Source organism: Leuciscus leuciscus (genome assembly GCF_965113295.1).
Source record: "Leuciscus leuciscus genome assembly, chromosome: 9".
Classification (NCBI taxonomy): domain Eukaryota; kingdom Metazoa; phylum Chordata; class Actinopteri; order Cypriniformes; family Leuciscidae; genus Leuciscus; species Leuciscus leuciscus.
The window spans coordinates 40,309,963-40,322,008 of record NC_138733.1 but is presented as its reverse complement, the minus strand read 5'-3'; positions in this window follow the sequence as shown (position 1 = coordinate 40,322,008).

The following is a 12,046-nucleotide window of genomic DNA, read 5'->3' as shown; positions in this document are numbered from 1 at the left end:
TTCAATCAGTCGTCTACCTTTTTCCATAAAATCTACCAATTCTCTACAATTTAAAAACAAGTGTAAAAAACTTTCATCTTCAACATTACACACTTTACATGTTTCACTTAGTTCCATTCCGATTTTTTTCAATATAATGTCAGTGAAAATTGCTCTGTGTCTAATTAAATACTCCAAACTCTCCAATTTTGCCTCTATCATTTTACCCTTCATGTTATTCCATATGTCATCTTCTTTTAAGTCGTCATATTTCTGTACCCAGTACTCATTAACCTTTGGTTTCTTAAAAACCCCCTCTCTAAAAAAACAGTAAAACATTTTCACAGTACATTCATTAAAATCATATAGTTTGTCTCTCAACTCTACATACACTTCTTTCCCTTGTTTCTCTTCTTCCATATTTTCTATTCTTTTTATCCACTCCTTAGGTATTGCTTCTTTCATTATTTCATACTTATTTTTTAGTTCTTGTTCATTAAAATCCTCTTTTGCCACTTCCATTGTATCTATTATATACTGTAATGGTAAAAATCCCTCTTTAAATTCATATAAAATATCTCTGACTCTTGTGATCCCAACATCCCACCATTTCTTTAAAAAAATCACTTTCCCCTGATTTAAAATGCAGCTGTTTAAGAATAAAGGCTGGTTTAAAATGCTCTCTCTACCTTGAAGATTAAAATTAACAATAGTTAGAAATTTCCCCCAAGCACTCATCAATTCTTTGTAAAAATCTGGCATTCCTTCCCTCATCCAATTCTTAGTTTTCATCCATAAAATATTATCTCCCAAATTAAAATTCCCACATTTATTTAAAAAATATTCCATTGTCTTTTTCCATGCTGTTTTACTTTTCTCATCTAGATACTTTTTTATTACTTTAACTCTTAAGCTATTTTTTCTTTGTTCCACATCTATCAATCCCATCCCTCCCTTTCCTACTTCACCTATTACAGTATTATATGCAATTCTTGGTGGTTTTCCATCCCATATAAAATCCAAAAAACATTTTTTCAGCCTTTTTTCCACCCACATCGGCATAGAAGTCACATATAAAACATACCATAGCTTTGCTACCATTAAAACATTTACAATTAAAACCTTCCCTTTTAAACTTAAAGTCCTCAATTTCCAAAAAGTTAACCTTCTTTCAATTCCTCCTAATATTTCTTCCCACATTACTTCTTTAACATACTTTTCGTCTTTCCCTATTAAAACACCTAAAATCTTTATTTCCTTTGATTCTTTAAAATTAAAATCATTTGCTAAAACACTCACTCTTCCAAATCTCATATATACTGTTTTCTCTTCATTTATCTTGCTCCCAGATCCCCTACAAAACGTCTGTACCACTTCCATTGCCTTTTTAACACTCTCTATATCCTTAACCATTATCGTTGTATCATCTGCGTATTGAAATATTTTTTCATTTTCCCCACTCTCTTCAATGTCTATCCCTCTTACTTCTTTATCTATTTTTACAGCTAATCCCAATGGTTCTGCAATTAATGAATATAAAAGTGCTGATAGTGGACATCCTTGTCTTATTGACCTAGTTAATTTAAAACATTCTGTTAAAAAACCATTACATTTTATTCTTGTTATTGCTCCTTTATATAAAATTGTAATCCATTTGATAAAGCTTTCCCCAAACCCATACCCTCTTAAAATCTCAAATAAATAATCATGTTCTACTCTGTCAAAGGCCTTTTCAAAATCCAAACTAATAACATATCCGTCTTTATTTTTTACTTTCATATACCTTATTCTATCTATTATACTTATTGTTGTGTCTGCTATATCCTTCCCTTTCACTCCATACACTTGATTTGTTTTGATTATGGTTGGCATTACCTCTTTCAATCTGTTGGCTAAAACCTTTGTTAAAATTTTCAAATCTGTATTCAGCATTGTGATTGGTCTATAATTTTTTAAGTCTACTTTTTCTCCTTTTCTTTTATATATCAACTTAATTAATCCCATCCCCATTCTCTGATTCATTTCCTCTTTCTTAAAAATATCTTCATATACTTCTTTTAAAATACCAGTTAAAAAATCCTTAAAAGTTATATAAAATTCATTCCCTAAACCATCAATGCCTGGACTTTTCCTTTTATTCAGTTCACTTATTGCTCTTTTTATCTCTTCTTCTCTTATCTCTAGGTCACACTCTTTTTTGTCATCCTCTCCTACTTTGGTCTTTATTTGTTTCAATAATTCTAGTTTTTCTTCCTCTTTTACTCCTTCTGCTTTAAATAGCTTTTCATAATATGCTTTTATTGCTTTTAATATCTCCTCATTTGTTTCCACTATCTCTCCATCTTCCCTTTGTATTCCTTTAATTGTTTGTGACATTCCCCTTCTTCTTTCCAAGTCAAAGAAAAACTTTGTACATTTCTCTCCTTCCACTGTATACTTTGCTTTACTTCTTAATCGTGCCCCGTTATATTTCTTCTCTTCTATTTCTTTCAGTTTTCCCTCTATTTCCTTTATTTTTTGTATATCTTTTTCGTTCATGTTCAATTCCTTTTCTAGTTGTTCTCGTATTTCTCTTTCCTTACCATTTTTGCATCTCTGGATTATCCCACAATATTTTATGGTAAACTTTTTGATTAAATACTTCACATTTTCCCACCAAATCCTTTTGTCCTCTCTATACATTCCGTTTTCTTTTTCCTTTGTTATGATTTCTTGTACACTCAAAACATAGTCTTCATTCTTTAAAATCCCTGTGTTTAAAACCCATACTCCCGGCCCTCTTTTCACTGTATTCCAATCTATTTGCATAAAAATAGGTTTATGATCGCTTAAACTTGTTTCTTCGTACCTTATTTTTTCTAAAAAACTTTCTATATTCCTTGTACATAAAATAAAATCGATTCTTGTTTTACAAATAAAATTCCCCACTATTTGTCTTCTTGAAAATTCTTTTCTCTTTTCATTTCTTTCCCTCCATACATCAATCAAATTATTTTCTTCCATCAGCCCTTTTAACTCTTTTCTTCCTGTATCCGTCTTAAAAACCATTCCTTCAGCCATGTCCAATTTACTAAAAACAACATTAAAATCCCCCATAATAACAATTTCCTTATATTTCCTTAAAAGTTCCCTTAAACCATTAAAATATTCCCTCTTCTTAATCTCTTCCGGTGGTGCATGCACATTTACCACAAGTATTTTGTTCTCTTCATATTCCATTTCAAAACCTATACATTTCCCGACTTTATCTTTATACACTACTTTACATTTTATATCTCTATTTTCTCTTATTAGTACTGCAACTCCTCTTCCAAATCTATCATCACCGTTGTTGTATAAAATCTCTCCATTCCATTTTTTCCTTATTTCACTTATATGCACATCTTTCCAGTTAGTCTCTTGTAACATTATCACATCTTCTCTTTTGCACATTTCCTTCACTTTTTCAAATTTCCTTATATCCCTTAACCCTCTAGCATTAAAAGTAACCATTTTTAAAATCATAACACAAAAAAAAGTTCTTAAAAAGACATTGCTAAAATCCATCTTTTCATCCAATCTCCTCCGAGTCCTTTACCAGCTCCTCTCCATCTATCCTTTGTTGCTCACCTTTTAAAGTCACTCTTTTTCTCGCTCCTTCAGTGTTCGGTTTTATCTTTACTGATCTTCTCCTTTTACTTGATTTAACTACATTGTCATCTTCTTCATTTTCCGCTTCCTTTTCCATTTCCACGTTCTGCTCCTTGTCCTTTTGTTCCGCTCTGTCCACTTCACTTTCCAAGCATACATTCATGTCCATTTGTGTCCAGTTTTCATCCTCTTGTTGTGTTTGTTCCCCCTGCTTATTCTCATTGTCCATCCGTTCCTCACTTCCTTTATTTTCTGTAATTTCGCTCGTCTCATTTCCTCCGTCTTCTTCTTCTTGCTCCTTTTCTGTGTCTCTTTCTAGCACCTGCCCGCTCACCTGCTCCTCTTCTTCCTCCTCCTCTCGCCCCGTCCCGCATTCACATTTAGTGAGAACCTTTCGGCAATCCGGGCACTTAACGGCGTTACAGTTCCTTGCAAAGTGGCCTTTCTCGTCACATTTAAAACACTTAAAATCTGGACAGTCTTTCACCACGTGGTCCGGGCTCATGCACAGTCGACAGGTTTTAACCTGATGACTGTGCATCACTCTGAAATATTGTGGTCCTTCCGCTGTTTCCAGTCTTGTGCTGTATGGTAGTGACGCCACCTCCCTTGGGAACCTTACTTTTAAAAAGCGCGTACCGTCCTCTATATTTGTGCCCGGATACAACCTCCTTTTCACCACAGATACGGGGATTACTCCCCATTGTTCCAGTTTATTAAAAATCTCCACATCCTCAGTGTAGGCCGGCAGGTGCATAAAAGAGACAACATAGTCCCTGTTTTGAAGACTCTTTACCTCGAATGTCATTCCTTTGATGTCCAGTCCGTCCATTAAGAAACCCGTATCCTCCTCACGTTCAAGTGTGACTTCATATTCATTTGTTTGTTTGGGTCTCACCGCCAAAATCTTTCCTTCTCCGATCTTGTCCGTCACTGCTTTTATGATATCCATCGCTCTCACCTCTTTTTCATCTCTTAAATCCACTGTTATTGTCGCTTCCTTTTTGTACATCCTTTTCACTTTCTCCTTTCTCGTTTCTTTCCCCCGTTCTTGTCCATCTCTTTGTTGTTCGTCCGGTCCGTGGTCGTTTCGCCCTCGTGGTACTCCAGCCATTGCAATGTCCGTTAACGTTTGTCCATCCATCAAAGAAAAACACGCAGACAAAAATTCCTCCCAAACAGCGTACGCTGTTGGGAGGATTTAGCTTAAACAAAAAACAAAACAAAAAAAAAAACACAGATACTAACATAAAACAAAAGAAAAAACACAGAAACACGTTTGGTGAGCCTTTCTCACCCACTTCTGCCACACTACTTCCTGGTTGCTCTAGGGCGCCCTCAAGGTGGTATGGCCGTAAGCGAAATCTGCTGCCAAAAACGGGCTATTTAAAAGGTTAGAACATTAGTGAAGTAAACTAAAAAGCTTACAGCACCTGGTATTCCCAGGCGGTCTCCCATCCAAGTACTAACCAGGCCCGACCCTGCTTAGCTTCCGAGATAAGACGAGATCGGGCGTTCTCAACGTGGTATGGCCGTAAGCGAAATCTGCTGCCAAAAACGGGCTATTTAAAAGGTTAGAACATTAGTGAAGTAAACTAAAAAGCTTACAGCACCTGGTATTCCCAGGCGGTCTCCCATCCAAGTACTAACCAGGCCCGACCCTGCTTAGCTTCCGAGATCAGACGAGATCGGGCGTTCTCAACGTGGTATGGCCGTAAGCGAAATCTGCTGCCAAAAACGGGCTATTTAAAAGGTTAGAACATTAGTGAAGTAAACTAAAAAGCTTACAGCACCTGGTATTCCCAGGCGGTCTCCCATCCAAGTACTAACCAGGCCCGACCCTGCTTAGCTTCCGAGATCAGACGAGATCGGGCGTTCTCTTTTTTTTTATTTTTTTTTTTATTATCAAAAGTAACAAAAATATTTTTCACATCATATTATCATTCAACACAATGAATAAAGTATTTCCCACACTAAACACCTCACGACAAATAAACATCATATCATTCTATCAAAGATTAAAATTAAAATAGCAACAAACTTAAACACATAATTACATTCATAAATTTATATTCAACATCTATCAGTACACTCTTGTTTTCTACTTTTCTCTTTTTAGAATTTTACGATTAACCCTCCTTTATCTTCCACACATATAAGCCTACATCCTTTAATAAATGCCTTTTCAAAAGCATCTTTGCTCAGATATTTCCACATTAAATGAACGTTCTTTCTCACCACAGATTTAAACATCACAGAAACATCCACATTTCTTCCTTCAAAATATGCCAAATTTCTCCTCGCCCATATTGCATACCTTGCATGACTTAGAATATAGTTCAATAGGTTAACTCCCAGATCTTTACAATTTGTGCTTACACCAAATAAAAACAATTTTTTCCATTCGTTTCCTGTTACATCTTTTCCCCAATCATCCTTGATCAATTTTTTCATTTTCTCATGGAACACATCAAGCTCTTTGCATTCAAAAAATATATGCATCAGAGTTTCAGGATCCGTCTTACATACATCACATTCCCTGTTTACGTTTTTATTCATTTGATGTATCACCACCTTCGTATATATCCTATTATGTCTGAGTTTAAAATCTAAATTCTCACAATCCAGCCCATTATATTTCACACTTAAGTTTGTCCATATTTTCTTTACATTAAATTCTGGGAACAGCTTTGGCCATACATTTTCTGAAGCAGGCAATTTAATTTCCTTTTCCACCAATATTTTGTATATTTCTTTCATTGTTATATCAGACAAATATTTCTTCTTTTCATTTTTCATAATATATAAATCTGGAATTCCCCAATCCCCAATTTTAGTAACCTCCCTCTCTATCATCTCCACCCAACTCCTGGGCAGACTAGTTTTTATGTTTTCGCACACACAATCCACTTTTGATTTTTCAATCTCGTCATCCCATCCCACAATACAATCATAAATAGCTCTATTTGGCAAAAAACCTTTTACATATTCGTATACCAGGTCCTTGATCTGTCTTACTCCCGCTTGCATATACAATCTGTTATAGAACATTTTCCCTTTCATCCGCATCTTTGAATTCAGAAATATTGGCTGGTTATATACTTGATTAATGTTTTCACACTCATATCCTACATTCAATAGAAACTCAGCCCATGCACTCAATAATTCTTGATAAAATAATGGAATTTTTTCAAACATTGGCTTCTTCAATGCCATGAACAACCCTTCTTCTCCACATCCACTACTTTTGTCCAAAAAATCCCTAAAAAAACCTTTCCATCCACAATCAACTTTATCATATAAATACTTCTTTATTGTTTTCACTCTTATTGCCTTTCTTTTTACACCTAACTCAATCAGCTTCAAACCTCCTACTTTATAATCTGCTATTAATGTTTTTGTTGATATTTTCACCCCTTTCCCTCCCCACCAAAAATTATTCACCACGTCCTTCATCTCATTCAGTACCCAGTCTGGTAGATCAACTGCACCAATAACATAATTACATTTGGAAAGCAACAAAGAATTCACAACAACTACCTTACCTCTCAATCTTAATTCTCTCAATCTCCAAAACTGCAATACTTGTTTTATTTTATTCAAAATTCCCGCCCACGTAGCATCCCTAGCTTCTTTTGCACTTACCCCTATATTCACTCCTAGAATCACCATATGTTCTGTTGTAACTTTAAAAGGAATATCACACCCTCCTATATGCACTCCTCCTACACTCATTATTTCTGACTTTTCAATATTTATTTTTGCACCTGATGCTTTTCCATACGTTTCCATGTGTTTCATTATTTTATTTATACTCTCAATATCTCTTACTGTGAATGTTGTGTCATCCGCATACTGATGGATTACACTCAACCCTCCATATGGAATTGGAATTCCTCTGATCTCCTTATCTCCTTTTATCAATGTTGCCAGAGGTTCCACTGATATAGAGTACAACAAAGCAGACAGGGGGCATCCCTGCCTTACTGACCTTTCCAATGGAAATGGATCTGTTAGAGCTCCATTAACCTTTACACAACTGTTTGCATTATTATATAACAAATTTATCCACTTTAGAATCCTCTCTCCAAAACCAAACCTTCTCATTGTTTGTTCCACAAAACTGTGCTCTACTCTGTCAAACGCTTTATTTAAATCCATACATAAAACTATCCCCCCTTCCCCATCCTTATTCAGACTATCCACTACATCTCTTATTGTACAAATTGTGTATGCAATGTCTCTTCCCGGTATACTGTATGTTTGATTCGGTGATATTATATTGCCTACTACTTCTTTTATCCTGTTGGCTAAAACTTTTGTCAGAATCTTATAATCTGTGTTTAAAAGACTTAAAGGTCTGTAATTTTTCAAACTATATGGACTACCTTTGTTTTTGTACAGAACAGTAATTACTCCTAAACCCATTGAATCTGGTACCTCCCCTCTCTCTTCCATACTTCTATAAAGCCTCAGCATTATTGGCGCTAAAATCTTGATAAAAGTCTTATAAAACTCATGTGTTAAACCATCTGATCCTGGGCTCTTGTTCGACTTTGTTTGTTTAATTGCCACTTCTATTTCCTCAATACTTATGTCTCCATCACACATACTTCTGTCTTCTTCGGTCAACCTAGCATCTACAGTATTTAAAACTTCGTCCACACATTCTTGTTTTATGCCCTCCTTACTAAATAGTTTCTTATAAAACAACTCTACTTCTCCCCTTATCTCCACATAATCTGTTATCTTTTCACCTTCTTCATTTATCAGTTCTGTGATATGATTCTTCCTCTGTTTTTTTTTCTCTAAATTCAGAAAGAATTTTGTGCATCTTTCTCCATCCACTGCATACTGTACTCTACTTCTCACTATTGCACCCTCACACTTCTCCTTTTCGTACCCATCTATTTCTGTTTTTATCTGAAAGAAACGCTCTTTTCCATACTCAGGATTATTTTCTATTTTTTCTGCTTCCTTTTCCAAAGCACCTTTCAGAGCATCCATTTTACTCTTTCTCATAAAATTCCTTTGCTTTGAATATCTTATACTTCTTTTTTTAATGTTCCCTTTCATTCTTTCCCACCACTCACACACATTTTCCTTATACAAAGGGTTTTCCATTTCATATCCTATGCATTTACTTATATTTTCCTTGTATGCCTCTTCCTTCAACAGAGATGCATTCAAACACCACAGTCCTCCTCCTCTTTCTTCCATATTTACACTCATCTTTACTGTCATGGCAGCATGGTCACTAAAACCTAAAAACTTGTATCTCACGTTTTTCACATAACTCAGCATTTCTCTTTTAATTAAACATAAATCAATTCGACTTTGTTTTAAACTTCCCAGCACCATTTGTCTTCTTGAAAACTCTCTTTTAAATGGATTCTCCTCTCTCCAGGCATCAACCATGTCCTCACTTTGCATCAGATCATTTAAATATTTTCTGGACACATCTGATCTATAATTTGCACTGCTTGACGCATCAAGTCTTGTACACCACACATTAAAATCCCCAACTACTATACATTTGCCTGTACATAGTGGTTTCATTTGCTTAAAGATGCCCACTCTTTCAGTTTCAACATTAGGTGCATATAAATTAATCAGTCTGAACAGTTCATTGCGCCACATAAATTCTATAACTAGCAATCTTCCTTTACCATCACTGTATATTTGTTTTACATTTTGCATTCTTCCACTTTTTATCAATATTGCCACACCACAGGCTCTTTGACTACCATGATTGACAAAAATATCTTCTTCCCAATGTTTTTTTTATATTAGACATTATGTCTTCAGTCCAATGAGTCTCCGTCACCACTTGCTCCAGTACCACATCCTCTCGATGGTTCTCCTTCCCAGTGTCATCCTGTTCTGTTGTTGCTTCTCTTTCAAACCAGGTTTCCTCTATCACCTCTTTCTCTGCCACTGAAGCCTCCTCTTCCTCCTCCTTTTCCTCCTCTTCATTATCGTCATACAGATCCAAAGACCTTTCCTCATCCTCCGGAGTTTTACACACACATAGTGCATCCCTCATGGCACACACGCTGCAGTTTCCCTCATTGCATTCTCGCACATAATGTCCCTGCTTGCCACACTTGAAGCATTTAAAGCTTGGACAGTCTCTCACAATATGACCAGGTTGAATACACAAACGGCACACCTTCACCTGTCTGTCATGGATAACTCGAAAATGCTCCGCTCCTCCAATCGTCTCGAACTTTGTTGAGTATGGCAATGATTTGACATTGTCCGTGAACCTGACTTTCAGGAATCTTGTTCCATCTGCGATGTCGGTCCCTGGCCACATTCTTCTTTTAATTGTTGAAACTGCTTTTACTCCCCATTCAGTCAATTTTCTCAATATCTCATGGTCTTGAATATACGTTGGAAGGTTTAGGAATGAAACCACCATCTCAGTATTGCTTATTTCTTTGGCCATGATTCGACTATTCTTTATCCTTAGTCCATCCAGTATTTTTTCTTTTCCCATCTCCTCATTCATTGTCAGTTCATATTCTCTTGGACTTTTATATCGACATCCGATTACCTCTCCACATTCATCTCTCACCTTCTTCAATAACTCCATCATGGTGACTCTGTCTTCTCCCTCGATCTCCACCAATACTGTTAACCTCTTTTCATACGTTCGTTCTCTTTGTATATCTTCGTCACTTTTCTCTCCCATATTTCGTTTGCCACGTCCAGCTTCCGTCTCCATGTTATCCTTCCTTTTTTTTACTTTTTTTTTTATTAGCCAAACCAAAAATTTTAAGTTATACCCCAAACAGCAAAAGCTGTCCGGGGAATAACACGAAGCAAGTAGAAAAAAACCCTCCTTTTTAAGTAAAAAAACAAAAAACTTTTGATTCAAGACAAACAAATCAATTTCCACCTGTTCTCTCAAACTGCCAACTCACTTCCTGCTTCCACTTGGGCGTTCTCAACGTGGTATGGCCGTAAGCGAAATCTGCTGCCAAAAACGGGCTTTTTGAAGAAATTCATCGAATTTTTCAGGCCTTCTGAAGAAACTCTGCTCCCAAGACCGGGCATGTTGAAGAAACTCAGAGAATATTTCAGGCTTTTTGAAGAATCTCATGGACTCTTTTTTTTTTTTTTTTTTTTTTTTTTAAAAACAAAAATGCTTACAGCACCTGGTATTCCCAGGCGGTCTCCCATCCAAGTACTAACCAGGCCCGACCCTGCTTAGCTTCCGAGATCAGACGAGATCGGGCGTTCTCAACGTGGTATGGCCGTAAGCGAAATCTGCTGCCAAAAACGGGCTATTTAAAAGGTTAGAACATTAGTGAAGTAAACTAAAAAGCTTACAGCACCTGGTATTCCCAGGCGGTCTCCCATCCAAGTACTAACCAGGCCTGACCCTGCTTAGCTTCCGAGATCAGACGAGATCGGGCGTTCTCAACGTGGTATGGCCGTAAGCAAAATCTGCTGCCAAAAACGGGCTATTTAAAAGGTTAGAACATTATTGAAGTAAACAAAAATGCTTACAGCACCTGGTATTCCCAGGCGGTCTCCCATCCAAGTACTAACCAGGCCCGACCCTGCTTAGCTTCCGAGATCAGACGAGATCGGGCGTTCTCAACGTGGTATGGCCGTAAGCGAAACCTGCTGCCAAAAACGGGCTATTTAAAAGGTCAGAACATTAGTGAAGTAAACTAAAAAGCTTACAGCACCTGGTATTCCCAGGCGGTCTCCCATCCAAGTACTAACCAGGCCCGACCCTGCTTAGCTTCCGAGATCAGACGAGATCGGGCGTTCTCAACGTGGTATGGCCGTAAGCGAAATCTGCTGCCAAAAACGGGCTTTTTGAAGAAATTCATCGAATTTTTCAGGCCTTCTGAAGAAACTCTGCTCCCAAGACCGGGCATGTTGAAGAAACTCAGAGAATATTTCAGGCTTTTTGAAGAATCTCATGGACTCTTTTTTTTTTTTTTTTTTTTTTTTTTTTAAAACAAAAATGCTTACAGCACCTGGTATTCCCAGGCGGTCTCCCATCCAAGTACTAACCAGGCCCGACCCTGCTTAGCTTCCGAGATCAGACGAGATCGGGCGTTCTCAACGTGGTATGGCCGTAAGCGAAATCTGCTGCCAAAAACGGGCTATTTAAAAGGTTAGAACATTAGTGAAGTAAACTAAAAAGCTTACAGCACCTGGTATTCCCAGGCGGTCTCCCATACAAGTACTAACCAGGCCCGACCCTGTTTAGCTTCCGAGATCAGACGAGATCGGGCGTTCTCAACGTGGTATGGCCGTAAGCAAAATCTGCTGCCAAAAACGGGCTATTTAAAAGGATAGAACATTAGTGAAGTAAACTAAAAAGCTTACAGCACCTGGTATTCCCAGGCGGTCTCCCATCCAAGTACTAACCAGGCCCGACCCTGCTTAGCTTCCGAGATCAGATGAGATC